This window comes from Piliocolobus tephrosceles, chromosome 14 (assembly GCF_002776525.5).
Source record: "Piliocolobus tephrosceles isolate RC106 chromosome 14, ASM277652v3, whole genome shotgun sequence".
In the NCBI taxonomy this organism is placed as follows: domain Eukaryota; kingdom Metazoa; phylum Chordata; class Mammalia; order Primates; family Cercopithecidae; genus Piliocolobus; species Piliocolobus tephrosceles.
Genome location: NC_045447.1, coordinates 25,514,074 through 25,528,586, shown reverse-complemented (window position 1 = coordinate 25,528,586; position 14,513 = coordinate 25,514,074). Strand labels below are relative to the sequence as shown.

General features: G+C 48.0%; 1 protein-coding gene across 3 annotated transcripts in view; it reads left to right on the top strand.

Annotated features, from left to right (window-relative positions):
- Positions 1–14,513, top strand: part of RGS3 (regulator of G protein signaling 3) — a 131,722-nt gene that overhangs the window by 86,146 nt on the left and 31,063 nt on the right. The gene's annotated exons all lie outside the window — the stretch shown is intronic.

The following is a 14,513-nucleotide window of genomic DNA, read 5'->3' as shown; positions in this document are numbered from 1 at the left end:
GGAGGCTGAGCTGGGAGGATGGCTCGAGCCTGAGTTCGAGGTTACAGTAAGCTATGATTACACCACTGCACTCCAGCAGTGAGACCCTATCTCTGAATGAAAAAAAAAAAAAAATCCTCTTAGGTATATCTTGGCATCCCCAGCATCCAGCTCAACACCTAGTACACATTTCACTCTAAATAAATATTTGTTGGGTGCAGTGGCTCATGCTTGTAATCCCACCACTTTGGGAGGCCAAGGTGGGTGGATCACCGAGGTCAGGAGTTCGAGACCAGCCTAGCCAACTTGGTGAAACACTGTCTCTACCAAAAAATACAAAAATTAGCCAGGCATGGTGGTGCATGCCTGTAGTCCCAGTTACTGGGGAGGCTGAGGTGGGAGAATCGCTTGAACTTGGCATGTTGTTGCAGTGAGCCGAGATTGTGCCACTGCATTCCAGCCTGGGCAATGGAGTGAAACTTCATTTCAAAAAGGAACTAAATAAACAAATATTTGTTGAATGAATGAATGTTTTGTTAGAATAAATGCCTGTTAGTAGAGTTTTGGGTCAAAAGTTATATATTTATAAAATAGATTATTGATCCTATTGCCAAATTACCCTGCAGAAAGGTTGTACTGATTTCTAATCTCATCTAGATTGACCAACTTATCCTGGTTTGCCTGGGATTTTCCCTTTTTAGCACTGAAAATCTTGTCAAATCAAGCAAACTGAGGTAGTCTGGATAAGAAAATGTTTATTCCCCCTCATCATTACCAACATGGTATATTGTTACATTTTTTAATAGGTTCATTTTTTTCATTATTAGAGATGTTGAACATTTATTTATATGCCTTCTAGTCACTTGTGTTGCCTCTTTTGGTAATAGCCTGTGCAAGTCTTTTGCTCATTTTTCTATTGGGACTTTTATAGTTTAATTATCAATTCACAAAGAGCTCTTTCTATAATAAGGATATTTGTATGTTAGCCTTTTTTTTTATAATTTCTTTAAACTACAGATGTTTCTGACTTATTAGTCATATCTATAATTTGTTTTAGAGTAGTTTTATTGAGATTTAATTCAAATGCCATACAATTCACCCATTTAAAGTACACAATTCAATAATTTTTTGTGTATTCACACACTTGTGTAACCATCACCACAATCAATTTTAGAACATTTTCATTATCTCAAAAAGAAATCATACTACTTAGCTGTCATCCATTAATTCCCCCATCTCCTCCAACCCAAAGCGACCATTAGTTCATACTTTTCATCTCTGTAGATTTGCCTATATTGGACATTTCATATAAAGGGAATTATATAATATTTGGACTTTTGCAACTGGCTTCTTTCATATAGCATAATATTTTCAGGATCATCCATGTTGTAGCATATATCAGCACCTAATTCCTTTTCATGGCTGAATGATATTCTGTTGTATGAAATATCACATTTTGTTTAATCGTTCATCAGTTGATGGACATTTGGGTTGTTTATACCTTTTGGCTATTCTGTATAATGCTGCCATACATTGGCAGTGAGACCCTATCTCTGAATGAAAAAAAAAAAAAAATCCTCTTAGGTATATCTTGGCATCCCCAGCATCCAGCTCAACACCTAGTACACATTTCACTCTAAATAAATATTTGTTGGGTGCAGTGGCTCATGCTTGTAATCCCACCACTTTGAGAGGCCAAGGTGGGTGGATCACTGAGGTCAGGAGTTCGAGACCAGCCTAGCCAACTTGGTGAAACACTGTCTCTACCAAAAAATACAAAAATTAGTGTGCAAGTTTTTTTGTATGGTCATATATTTTTATTTCTCTTACGTGTATACCTAGGAGTGAAATTGCTGGGCCAAATGGTAACTAATGTTTCACTTTTTGAGAAACTACCAGACTGTTTCCCAAAGTGGCTGTACTGCTGGGCGCGGTGGCTCAAGTCTGTAATCCCAGCACTTTGGGAGGCTGAGGCGGGCTGATCCAGAGTCCAGAGTTCAAGACCAGCCTGGGCAACATGGTGAAAACCTGTCTCTACTAAAAAAAAAAAAAAAAAAATATATATATATATATATATATATATATATATATATGCTGGGTGTGGTGGCAGGCACCTGTAGTCCCAGTTACCATAATGTATTTAATGTATTGATGCATGATTAGATTGTTTCTAATGTTTTGATATTCTGAGCAATGTTGCAATAAACATCTTGCTGCGCTTTTCTGTTAGGAGAGAGTGTGGCACACACTGCCGAAGTGCTCTAAAAATGCTTTCCTTCTGTTTACACATGTCATCTCCCCAACACTGTTGTTCTTATCCCATTTTATAATTGAGAAACCAGAGGAACAGAGGTTAAGTACATGTACAATTTGCATTCCTACTCACAGTGAATGAGAGTTCACCCTATGTAAAATGGAATGTTAAATTGCTTTTAATTCTTTGTTGGTACAAGAAGTGAAAATTTATATTTAATCTTAATTTACATTTATTTCATTATTAGTGAGGTTGAGATTCATTTTACTTTATTTTTTGAAATGGAGTCTTGCTCTGTCACAGAGGCTGGAGCATGGTGGCGCCATCTCGGCTCACTGCAACCTCCACCTTCCGGGTTCAAGCGATTCTCCTGCCTCAGCCTCCTGAGTAACTAGGATTACAGGTGCATGCCACCATACCCAGCTACATTTTTGTATTTTTAGTAGAGATGGAGTTTCACCATGTTGGCCAGGCTGGTCTTGAACTTCTGACCTCAAGTGATCCACCCACCTCAGCCTCCCAAAGTGCTGGAATTATAGGCATGAGCCACTGCGCCCAGCCTCTTTTTATATTGATCAGTCACCTATATTTCTGCTTTGGCTTGTCAGTTCATGTCATTTGCCCAGTTTTTGACTGAGACATTATCTCATTTGTAAGAGCTCTTTATGTGGTTAGAATATTAACTGTGTGCTTATTGTATGGGTTATAATTATTTTTCTAGTTTGTTATTTACCTTCTAACTTTATAGTATCTTTTATCATTTAGAAGTAAACTTTTTTTGTATCAAGTTTTTTTGGGGGGGTTGGGAGCACCTATATTTTCTGAGGTCTTTCCTACCCCTAGATTATGAGAAATATTCATCTAAACTTTATTCAGGTACTTTTATTATTTTATTTTTTGCATTTATACTTTAAATTCATCTGCAATTAATTTAGTGCCTGGTGTCAGATGGAACTCTTATTAGTTTTTTCCCCCAAATGGTTTGGCCAGTTTTTCCAACCCAATTTTTTTGAATTGTCTCTCCTTTCTTCACTTACAGACCAAATTTCCACATATGGGTGGTTTCGGCTTCTAAGCTCTCTCATCTCCCTCGTTGATCTGTCTATTCCTACATCAGGTTAGATAGACTTAATGACTTTAGCTTCAGAATATGGTTTAGTAGTAAACATCCCAAGGCCAACCCCTATTATTCTTCTGCAAAATTTCCTTTGGAGTTATACACCCTAATTCTAGTGGCTTTACCGTTACCTTTGTCACAAACATATTTCAACATCAGGAATGACACCAGATCCATAGTAGCCTGTTCTCATGGCCTCTAACCCATAATGATCATGTCGGCTGGACCATACTTTTCTGCTTTCCTCCATACCTCCTAGGTATTGTTCTAATTATCTGGAATTTCAGTTTCCGGTTGTGGTGCGATCTCAGCTCCTGCAACCTCCACCTCCCGGGTTCAAGTGATTTTCCTGCCTCAGCCTTCTGAGTAGCTGGGATTACAGGCACCTGCCACTATGCCTGGCTAATTTTTGTATTTTTAGTAGACAGGGTTTTACCCTGTTGGTCAGGCTGGTCTCGAACTCGTGACCTCGTGATCTGCCTGCCTTGGCCTCCCAAAGTGCTAGGATTACAGGTGTAAGCCACCATGCCCGGCCGGTTGTGACTATTTTTAAACATTAGCACTATTCTGTTTTAAGAATCATTTACTTAAAATTGCACTTTTAGTTATCAGTAGTTAAGGCTCTAAATGTTTCCGTTTTCATGGCTTGCCTCTGTCTCTCACATACCACATCATCTCATTCTTGACTTCTCGATTTTAATTCACTTTTGTCTGTAGAGCTTTCTTGAGTAATTTTTCCAGAAAGGGTCTGTGGGTGGTATCCTTTCTTATCCTGGTAAGCCTGAAAATATTTGTCCTCATGTTTGAGTCATAGTTTGCTTGAATAGAAATTTCTAAGTGAATCGTCCTTCTCTCCCAGAAGCCTGAGAGCAGTGTTCTGTGGCTTCCCCGGTATTTAGTGTTTTAAGAGCAGTTTTTCCTTGATTCTCTAAAATTTATTTATGGAAACAACCAGGATTCCTCTTTCCAATCTTTGGAATTCAGAAATTTCCCTAGATTATTTCTAGTTGTTTGTTTTCTTTTGGTAATTTTTCCTGGTCCTAAGTAAGTAAGTCCTTTCAGTCTGAAGACCCAAGTCTTCCGTTAGTTCAGGGAAGTTTTCTATTAATTTAGGAATGGTTTCTATTCTGTGTATTCATTCTCCTCTTTCTGGACTTCCTACTACAAATAATAATAATAATAATAATAATAATAGTAATAATGGTGCATAACATTAAAGCGTGCTTTCTTTCTGTGATAATATATAATCTTCCCAGCACTATTGTTATTATCCCCATTTCATAGACGAGAAAACAAAGGAAAAGAGAGATTGAGCAGATTATACAAGGTCTCCTAGTTAGGAGGTGCAGGCCAGGTTCTAATCCCGAGCACCTGGCTCCAGAGCCCGTGTCCTTAGCTGCTATACTATACTCCCTGCCTGTTGGGTCCCAACCCCAGAGCCCACCCTGCCCTTCCCCTCAGTACTCTCCAGTGACAATGTTGAGTATCAACAGTCAGGGACTCTGTAATCAGTGGGGGAAAGCTTGGGGATGCTAGGATGATGGATCTGAAACAGACTGGGCTACTGAGACCAGAGACGGGCAGGGATTGTCAGAGGTTCTCCAGTGAATTTAGAGTTGGGACTCTTCCCCTCCCTCCTCTTCCCTTGGTCTCAGCCACCCTCTTCAGGCCTCCTCTTTGTCCCTGGGACTGCTGCATTGCTTCTTGTGGGTCTCCCTCTTCCTACTTCTGTCCATGTAGTCACCTCTGTCAACAGCAGCCACGATGACTCTTCTTATAGAACACATGCGGTCACCTTCACGCTGCTGAGTGTTTGTTGAATGACTGTGTGAGTGAGCAAAGAAGTTTACAGTGCCTACTGTGCATCAAACACTGTGCTAAGTACTGGCAATGCAGCATGCATAAGTGACAAAAACCCAACTCAGATTAGCTTCTAGCAGTAAATGGAATTTACTGGATTAGGAAGGATAGCCTTCAGGCCTAGTTGGATTCAGACCCTTGAGCAATGTCACTGAGAACTGGCCTCAGCTTCTTCATCTCTTGGTTCTATTTACTTAGGTGTTAGCTCACTCCCTTAGTGGTAGCAGTGCTGCTGCCAGAAGGGTCAGGGTTATGGCCATGGCCTTGGAGTTGGACTCCCTCAATCATTTCATCAGAGTCCCTGGGCCTGAGCCTCATTGGCACAAGTAGGATCACAAGCCCATCCCAGCCACTGAGGACAGTGGGATGGGTTAAACTAATGGACTGAGTCCTGGGTCATATGCCTTTCCCTGGAGCAGGAGTTGGGTCAGTTCCTTGTGAATCACCTGGCTTGAGAATGAGAGAGGGAAGGTTAGTTCCTCAAGTGAATGGGGTCTGGTTAGGCAGATCTCAGATGTCCTCTACTTCCCGGCTCATCAACCAGCATGGTCCTCACCCGACAGAGCTGACAGTCTAGTGTGGAGCCAGGACACCAGTCATGAACAGCATATAATAAATCGATGACAGTGGTGACAAAGGGCCTAATGAGAGTGCCTACCGGGAGGACCTGGGGAGAGTTTCTGAGGCAGGGGAGGCTTGGGATGTAAGGATTGTTCTAGTTGGGGACCCTAACGCAGGCCAGTGTAGGCGGGAAGACAAGGAAGGGGAATAGAGCATGAGATGAAGCTGGAGGTGTGTTCAGGATCAGACAGCGCTGGTCTTGAGAAGCTGTAGGAAGAAGTGTGACTTTATCCTGAGCGCAGGTGTTGATCGGTGTTGCTGATGTTGGCCTCATAGGGTTCAGAATGGTGAGGAGGAAGGCAAAATGAGAGGCAGGGGGCAGTATGGAGCTATTGCCCTCAGCCAGGGAGAACTGATAGCGTCTTGGACTAGGGCTGAGGCACCAGGGATTGAGAGAGAGGTGAGAGATCCACAGGATGTATAGCAGGAGTTGTCTGCAAAATTCTGTGATTAATTGCACGGGGAATGTTCGGGAGAAGAATGGTGCTCAAAAGTCTATCTCAGGCCAGGCGCGGTGGCTCACGCATCTAATCTCAGCACTTTGGGAGGTCTAGGCGGGTGGATCACTTGAGGTCAGGAGTTCGAGACCAGCCTGGCCAACATGGTGAAACCCTGTCTCTACTAAAAATACAAAAAATTAACGGGGCATGGTGGCAGATGCCTGTAATCCCAGCTACTTTGGAGGTTGAGGCAGGAGAATTGCTTGAACCCGGGAGGCGGAAGTTGCAGTGAGCTGAGATTGTGCCATTGCACTCCAGCTTGGGCAACAAGAGTGAAACTCCATCCATTAAAAAAAAAATCTAGCTCAGGGAAACAGTTGGTGCTATTCTCTGAGTTGGGAGCAGTGGAGGAGGGGTGATTTGGGTGGCAGGATCAAGTCCTGCTGTATATGTAAGTATCATGATAGGGTCTGAGTTAGTGAGTTCTCGTGAAACAAAGCCATTTAAATCAGGACTCCTTAAGCTACCTGTGGTGAGGGGCTTTGACATTTTGTAGCATCACACTGCATGTGATTTATTATGCTGGCTTGAGAACACCTGAGCCAGCTCATGCCCTATTCAGTGAGACCAGTCCACTCATCTCATGCTTGGACGTGGCAATGTCAAGTCGAAGGTCTTTAAACACACTCAGTCTTGCTACCTATCTCACTGCAGACTGGTAACAAGCAGCCTGTGAACCCATATGGTTCTGCAGAACACATTTTGAGTGGACTGATCTAGTTCAACCCCGGTGCATTTTAGGGACAGGGAAACTGAGGCTTGAAGGTGGTGGGGGGGATTGGCCTTGCCCCAGGGTTCGCAGGAGGCAGCAGCAAAGTTAGCATTTCGGTCTTTCCCCCACTGACCCTTTGTTTTGATGGCTTGGCTCAACCCCAGCAGTCCAGGCAGTGGGTGGACCCAGGGGACTGTGTGGAGAACTGTTTCCAGCAACCAAGGTCACAGGCCTGGTCTCCCCGTAGCTGAGTCAGTGGCTTTGTGCTGAACACTTCCCAGGAACATGGGCTGACAGGACACAGCCTGGCCCTGGAGCTGGCACAAGCACAGTGGGTCGAGGATTGCTCCCAAAACCTCGAAGTCTCCGGACAGCATGTGGCTGGTTGGACCGGAGCCAGGAAGGGAGACAGTCATGGCTCCCAGCCATCCTGACCTGCTACAGCTGCCCAAGGTCAGACTGATACTGCTGAGGTGACTGCAAAGCGTGCCCCAGGATGGAGGCAGAATCCAGCCAGCAGCAGGCCTCGGGGCTAGCTCTGTGGGGGGGACATTTGATCTCCTGGCTTTTGCTGCATGTGGGCTTCTCCTTGCTGGGTCGGGAGCCACCGTTTCCATTAGCAGGTTGGGAATCATCCATTGCTGCCTCAAGTTGCTGAGGAAGAGGCAGATATCAAGGGGGAGACAGTTGGGGAATAAGAGATTAGGGGCAGAATATACAGTTAAGAGCATGGGCCTGGGAGCCATGCTGCCTTCTGGGCTTCTGCCTTGTAACTTTTCTATACCTCAGTTTCCTGATCTGTAAGCTGGGCATGATGAGAATAGCCTGTTTATCAAAAAATGGAAATGATTCTCAGCTATTAGAACACACCAGGCCCTCATCTGTTAGCCCCTCAACAGGTGTTATCACATTTAATTTTACTATTTACATTAACCCTCTCAAGGTGAATTCTGTCTTTTCACAGATGATAGCAACCATGACATCATAGCAATAACAATGATGGCTCTTATTTATTGAACACTTACTGTGTACCAGGCATTCCACATATACCACGTCGTCTAGTCCTCCTCAGGGTCCAGTGAGGCCCATTTTACAGATGAGGAAACTGAGACTCAGAGCTAGTAAAGGGACTTGCCCAGGATAATTCACACTCAGATTGTTTAGACTCCAAAGACTGTGCTCTCTCTAAATTCCACTGGCTGAGCTGATTCCTTTAGTGAGAGGGCCTGGAGGGGCGTGGGACTGTCGATGGGAGGGGAGGAGTAGGGCTAGGGCCACTAGACACCCACTTCCTGGTCTCATTTTAGAGATGGAGGACTGAGGTCAGGAAGGGGAAGGGGCTTACCCTGGATTCTGCAGGCCACAAGCCACAGCTCCCTGTGAACCTGAACCTAAGGATACCTGCTCTGTCTTACCCCACCCCACCACTTGTGGCGGGTGCCCCAGAACAAGGCCCGTGCCACCAGGAAGAGCAAGACCTACACCAAGCAAGCAGTAGGAGAATGTGTCCCTTGCCCGGGTGCTAGGGTCCTAGAGTCCAAAACATGGCAAGGCAGCCCCCGCCTGCAGCATCAGTGGCTTCATCTGCCATGACCCCCTCCAAGTTCCATCCCATGGGTGGGCTGCTCCGGCCAGCTCTGTATCCTTAGTTCCTAGTACTGGCTCCAGCACAGAGCAGGGATTCAGTGGTTATTGAAATAACTAATTAACATTTCTTGGCCGATTCTGCAGTGGGAGGGCCTTTTTGCATAGAGTCTCTAGACCCCCAAACCAGGGCTGTGAGCCCCAGGGAGTAAAAGCTCAGAACTTTCTAAGCGAGTTAGCAGATTCAAAGCTTGGACTGCGGTGGCCATATACAGACACTTCCAGAGAGTTTCAAAGAGCAGCCTGGGGTTGTCACTTTCTTCTGTAGTGAGTTGGACAGTGGCAGGGCTCTACAGAAGTTGAAGCCAGTGTGTACCCAGCACAGTCTTGGGGTGTCTGGGAGTGATGAAAGCTAAGCAGCTTAGTAGGGGCAAGGGGCTAGTCTTACTCTGAAGTGCTCTGGAATTCCTGGGACCACATCTTTGCCTGGCTTCTCTCTCTCTCTCTCTTTCTTTTTTTCTTTTTGAAATGGAGTCTCGCTCCATTGCCCAGGCTGGAGTGCAGTGATGTGATCTCGGCTCACTGCAACCTTCACCTCCCAGATTCAAGCAATTCTTGTGCCTCAGCCTCCCAAGTAGCTGGGATTACAGGCTCATGCCACCATGCCCAGCTACTTTTTTGTATTTTTAGTAGAGATGAGATTTCACCATTTTGACCAGGTTGGTCTCAAACTCCTGACCTCAAGTTATCTGCCTGCCTCCACCTCCCAAAGTACTGGGATTACAGATGTGAGCCACTGCGCCCGGCCCCTCCCCTTCCTTTCCCTTCCCTTCCCTTCCCTTCCCTTCCCTTCTTTGTCTTTTCTTTTCTTTTCTTTTCTTTTCTTTTCTTTTCTTTTCTTTTCTTTCTCTCTCCCTCTCTCTCTCTCCCTCTCACAGGGTCTTGCTCTGTCACCCAGGTGGGAATGCAGTGGCACAATTATTATGGCTCACTGCAGCCTCAACCTCAACCTCCTGGACTCAAGCATCCTCCCACTTCAGCCTCTTGAGTAGCTGGGATCACAGGCACACACCACCATGCCCAGCTAATTTTTATTTTTTTTAATTAATTTTTTTTTTTTTTGTAGAGATGGAGTCTTCCTATGTTGCCCAGGCTGGTCTCAACCTCCTGGGCTCAAATGATCCTCCCACCTCAGCCTCCCAAAGTGCTGAATTACATGATCATGATGGGGTCTTGGGAGCATAAACCCACAAGGTGCATTGGTCTTCATGCAGTGGAAGCAGTAAAGGAGGACAGTGGAAACCTCGCTGTGGTGTGGACTGTAGGGGAACAGCCTGTCTCTGGCATCTGGCTGCATCCCAAGCTGTTGCTGCATCTCTGTCTAAAGACTTGGGCTCTGCTTCAGGGCACTGTATTCCAAAAATAGGAGGCGGGTCCCTGCTGAACCTCCCTGGTCCTAGCCCTGGGAGCTGCTGCCAACCTGTGTGAACAGTGGGGAGTTTGTTCTCCACCACATCCCTAGGGCCCAGCACAGTGCCTGACCTGTGTGGTTGGGCTGTACAGTTCTCCATGTAACTGATGGGCTCATCTGTTCCATGGGCTGCCCTGGGCCATGGTACAGGACACAGTGGAAAGTGAACACAGTGGAAAGCTTCATCTGTAGCCCTGCACTTACTAGAGTGTGACCTTAGGCAGGTTTCATAGTCTCTCTATGCCTCTGCTTACACATCCATAAAATAGGGATATTAGAAATCATATCTGAGGCCGGGCGCGTGGCTCTTGCCTGTAATCCCAGCACTTTGGGAAGCTGAGATAGGCATATTGCTTGAGGCCTGCAGCAGTTCAAGATCAGCCTGGCCAACATGGCAAAACCCCATCTCTACTAAAAATGCAAAAAATCAGCTGGGTGTGGTGGCGCACGCCTGTAGTCCCAGCTACTTGGGAGGCTGTGGCACGAGAATTGCTTGAACCCAGGAGGTGGAGGTTGCAGTGAGCCGAGATCGTGCCACTGCACACAAGCCTGGGTGACAGAGCAAGACTCTGTCTCAAAAAAAAAAAAAAAAAAAGAAATCGTATCTGATAGAGTTATGAGGATTTAATCAATCAATCAGTATTCAGAAAGTACTTAGAGCAGTGCTATCATGTGTCAAATAAGTGTTTGTTATGTGAAATATGTGGATCAGTGATTGGGGCCCAGGTCCTGAGTGCTGACCCCTGGGCCTGTGGGCCGCCTAGATCTTACCACTCTCTAGATCCCAATTTATCCTGTACTGAACAGCACAATCATTTATGTACCTCTGAGAAGCATTGGGATGTGGTGAAAGGAGCACTGGACTGGGAGTTAGCAATCTCAGCCCTGCCAGTCAGTTACTGTGTTTCCTTGGGAAAGCTACTTTCCCTCTCTGGGCCTCAGTTTCACTGGCTGTAAATGGGAAACAACAGTGAAAGATCTCTGAGGGCCCTCTGGCTTAGATAGCCTGGCTGCCAGTGACTCCCCTATCCTGCCCTAGGCTATACACTGGGAGACCCCCCAGCCCTGCTGATTTGTGTCTGGAGCTATGGGAGGCAGAGGGCAGTGGCTGCCACAGGGCTCCTCCAGTCATGGGATGCTCTCCTATCCGGGCCTGGCAGGCTCTGGGCCTTGGGGCACTGAGCTGCTCTACCCTTTCCTCACCATGCTATGGTCCAGAGCATTGACGAATGTATTCTGGACTCGTTCTGGAACTGGCGCACTGGGTTGGCAGAGCTGCTTTGCCCATCACAGCATAGGGTGTAATTTTGGAGTCATTAGTCTCACTCCATGGCTAATGTCCGCTTCTCTCACTGGACTGTCAGCTTTGTGAATGCAGGGCCCAGCCTATCAGTTCTCCACCGCATCCCCGGGGCGCAGCACAGTGCCTGGCACACAGTCTATACTCTGTAACTGTTTGTTGATTGAAAGAAGGTGACAACTCAGCTGAAGCTCGAGGGCACCTCTGATGTGAAGGAATCCTACATTCAGGCTCCCCACCTTAAGAAAATCTTATCCCATGCACCGGAAATTCCATCCTGGAAACCAGCCAGCCTCATTGGTGATTGGTCAGCTCCATTGGAATTGGCCATCTCTTGAGACTCACCTCCTTAGCTTCCCAGGCCAAGGGTGAATCCTGCTTTTCAGGAGCCAGCAGGATGACAGCCTTCCAATCTAGAAGATTCCTGGGCCCTGCAAGGACTGCCTTGGTTCTGCCCCCAGAGGCAAGATGAAACACAGGTTGGAGTTTGTGAGTGACCAACTCAGAGGAGGGCTGTTCTGAGTCGACCTGATAAAGAATGTTTTCTTGTAGCAGTGTTCATGTGTATGCTTGTGTATGTGAGAGAGTCAGGAACAGAGAGTCAGAGATAGACAGGCGCAGGGATACAGGCAGAAACATCCCGAGACCCTGGGGGGGATCTCTACCATAGGGAGAGAAAGAGACAGAGAGACTGTGCTTCAGCCTAGGTGGCCAAGATGGGCGGGCTGGGCACGGGAAAATAGAGGCTCCTTCTGTCCATTTTCTCTGTGCCATCATTCCAGGATGCCTGCTGCTCTGGTGGGCGAGCTGGCAGAAGTTGGGCATTCCCAACTTGGGTCTCAGGGACAGCCCAGGGTGCATTTGTTGACATTGTGACAAGCTGCAGCGCCAGAGAACAGCTCTGTGCTGGCACAGCAGCGTCTTGCAGTTGTTGGGCTGTATGGTGGTTAAGAGCGGGCAAGGTGAGTAGGAGCGAGTAGTTTTCAGTCCTGGCTATATAGCCAACCGGCTGTGTGACTGTGGGCAACTTCCTTTGCCATTCTGTACCTCGGACTCTTCATCTGTAACTGGGATAATCATAGTCCTCCTCACAAGCTGCTGGTGAGGATTCAGTGAATTAATGCAGGCAGAACTCTGGAAACAGGGCCTGGCACGGAGTTCATGGTCAAGAAAGGGTAGCCAAGAGCCAGCTCAGAGAATCCTCTATTCATCCCACAGGTGGGCGGGTCAAGGTTAGCAGCCCCATTTTACAGATGAAGAAACTGAGGCTCAAAGAGGGGCAGGAATTTGTTCAGTGACACCCAGTCAACTAGTGCTGGAGCTGGAACTGGAGCTGGGGACCCTCTCCTCCCAGTCCAGGGCTTGTTCACTGCCCCCGCAGTTCCTCCTTGGGGATGTCTCTGTCATTCACTAATTGCAATGGGCTGTTACAGTCCAAATTGCCCTCCCAGCTGTCTGTCTCCGGGAGAGGAAGCCCCAAGTTCTCTTTCCACATAGGATTCCCCAGAGTTTAGCATTCAAAGATTCAGCTGTGTGCTGGGAAGGGACTGAAGCTGCCACCCGCCCCCCGCCCTGGGGGCGGTCACATTCTGGAAGTCAGCGTGTGCTGGCTGCAGGACCCTGGGTTCAGTTGTAGCCTCCCATTGGGACAGGAACGGCGTCGGGGTGGGGGTGTGACAGGGAAGCCTCGGTGATGATTGGCTTGGTCTTGTAGGGAGCGGCTGCCGGCAGGCTGGCTGGAGGCGGCTTTGCTCTGCCCCAGCCTGGGAGCCCTCAGGATGTGTGTGGGGTGGAGCCTGCTAGGGATCCCAGTGCCACGGGGTGCCGTTGTGAGGGATGGATGCCTCTCCCCCTGGAGCAGCACTTTGGGGCTAGCTTGGGCCCTGGGGACAAGCCACAGGGGACCCACAGCCCATGCGTGTGAGCATGTAACCCGGGAGCCAGCTGGGCCCTTCGCAGGGTGGGCAGAAGGACGGGCTGGCCCAGGACTCTCTTCTTTGAGACATCCCGGACTCCATCTCGGATGAAAGTGCTTTGAGAAACCACAGAGTTTTCTGTTTAATGGAAGAAAGAAATCCAGCCTCTCTCCAGAGTGGCGGTGGCCGGCTGGACAGGGTGTGTGTTTGGGAAAGACGCTGGAGGAGGAGGAAGAGGAGGAGGACAAGTAGGAGGAGGAAGAGGAGGAGGGATGGGTGATGCAAGGGTTTTTAAAGCGCTACCTAGATGTGGGAGGTGGAACCCGGTCATTTGGTTCTGCTTTTCCTAGCAGGTATCGCTCCCCTGGGGAACTTGGGTAAGTCCATAAATAGCTCTGCTGACACAAAGGAGCTCTGTCTGGGGAAGGCGGCCGCTTGACACGGCCGCCAGGAGCTGCCACAGCCACGGCCGCCCGCCTGCGGGAGGAGCCGGGTGGAGACCCGGGCGGGCGAGCTGGCAGGAGCAGCAGCCAGGAGTCGCCTGGGTTCCTGCTGGAGTGTGCTGGGTAGGTGCCTTGGTGACAGGGCTGTGTATGTGGTGGGCGGGAGTCCAAGCCACCCTGTGCCCCTGTTTCTATTGTTTCTTCCCCAGGGCAGCCATTGATAGGCATGTTGCAACCAAACCATTTATGCTCTGTTCTGAGATAGCTCTGTGTGTGTGTGTGTGTCTGTCTGTCTGTCTGTCCCGCTGTCTGTCTCAGGGGCTGGGAGCCCTGCAGGTTTGGGGGGATGCTTCCTCTGTTGGCTGCTCCCCACTTCTAGGCTGGCCAGCCAGCTTTTCTTTCTGGGAGAAACAAGAAATGTTTGGTGGCCAAGAAGTCGGGACACTGCATGGGAGGGGAGCGCTCAGTCAGCAGGGTTGGCTATTGTGTCAGGGGTGCTGGCCGCACACCAGGCACCAGGGATGGAAGCTCGTGTCTGGTTTCACTGGCGGGGGAAGAGGTGGTCTCTGGAACTAGTCTCAGTGGGTAGCCTTTGGTCCCAAGACGGCCTCTGCTGAAATGTCCTCTGGAAGCACAAGCAAAGATGCTCTGCCTCCGAGCTCCAACCCCATGGGAGAGGGCCTGCACCTGCTTCCTTGGCTCCAGCTGAGACCCATCAGGCAGGGGGTGGTGGTAGAGACAGGCTCACACCACCGA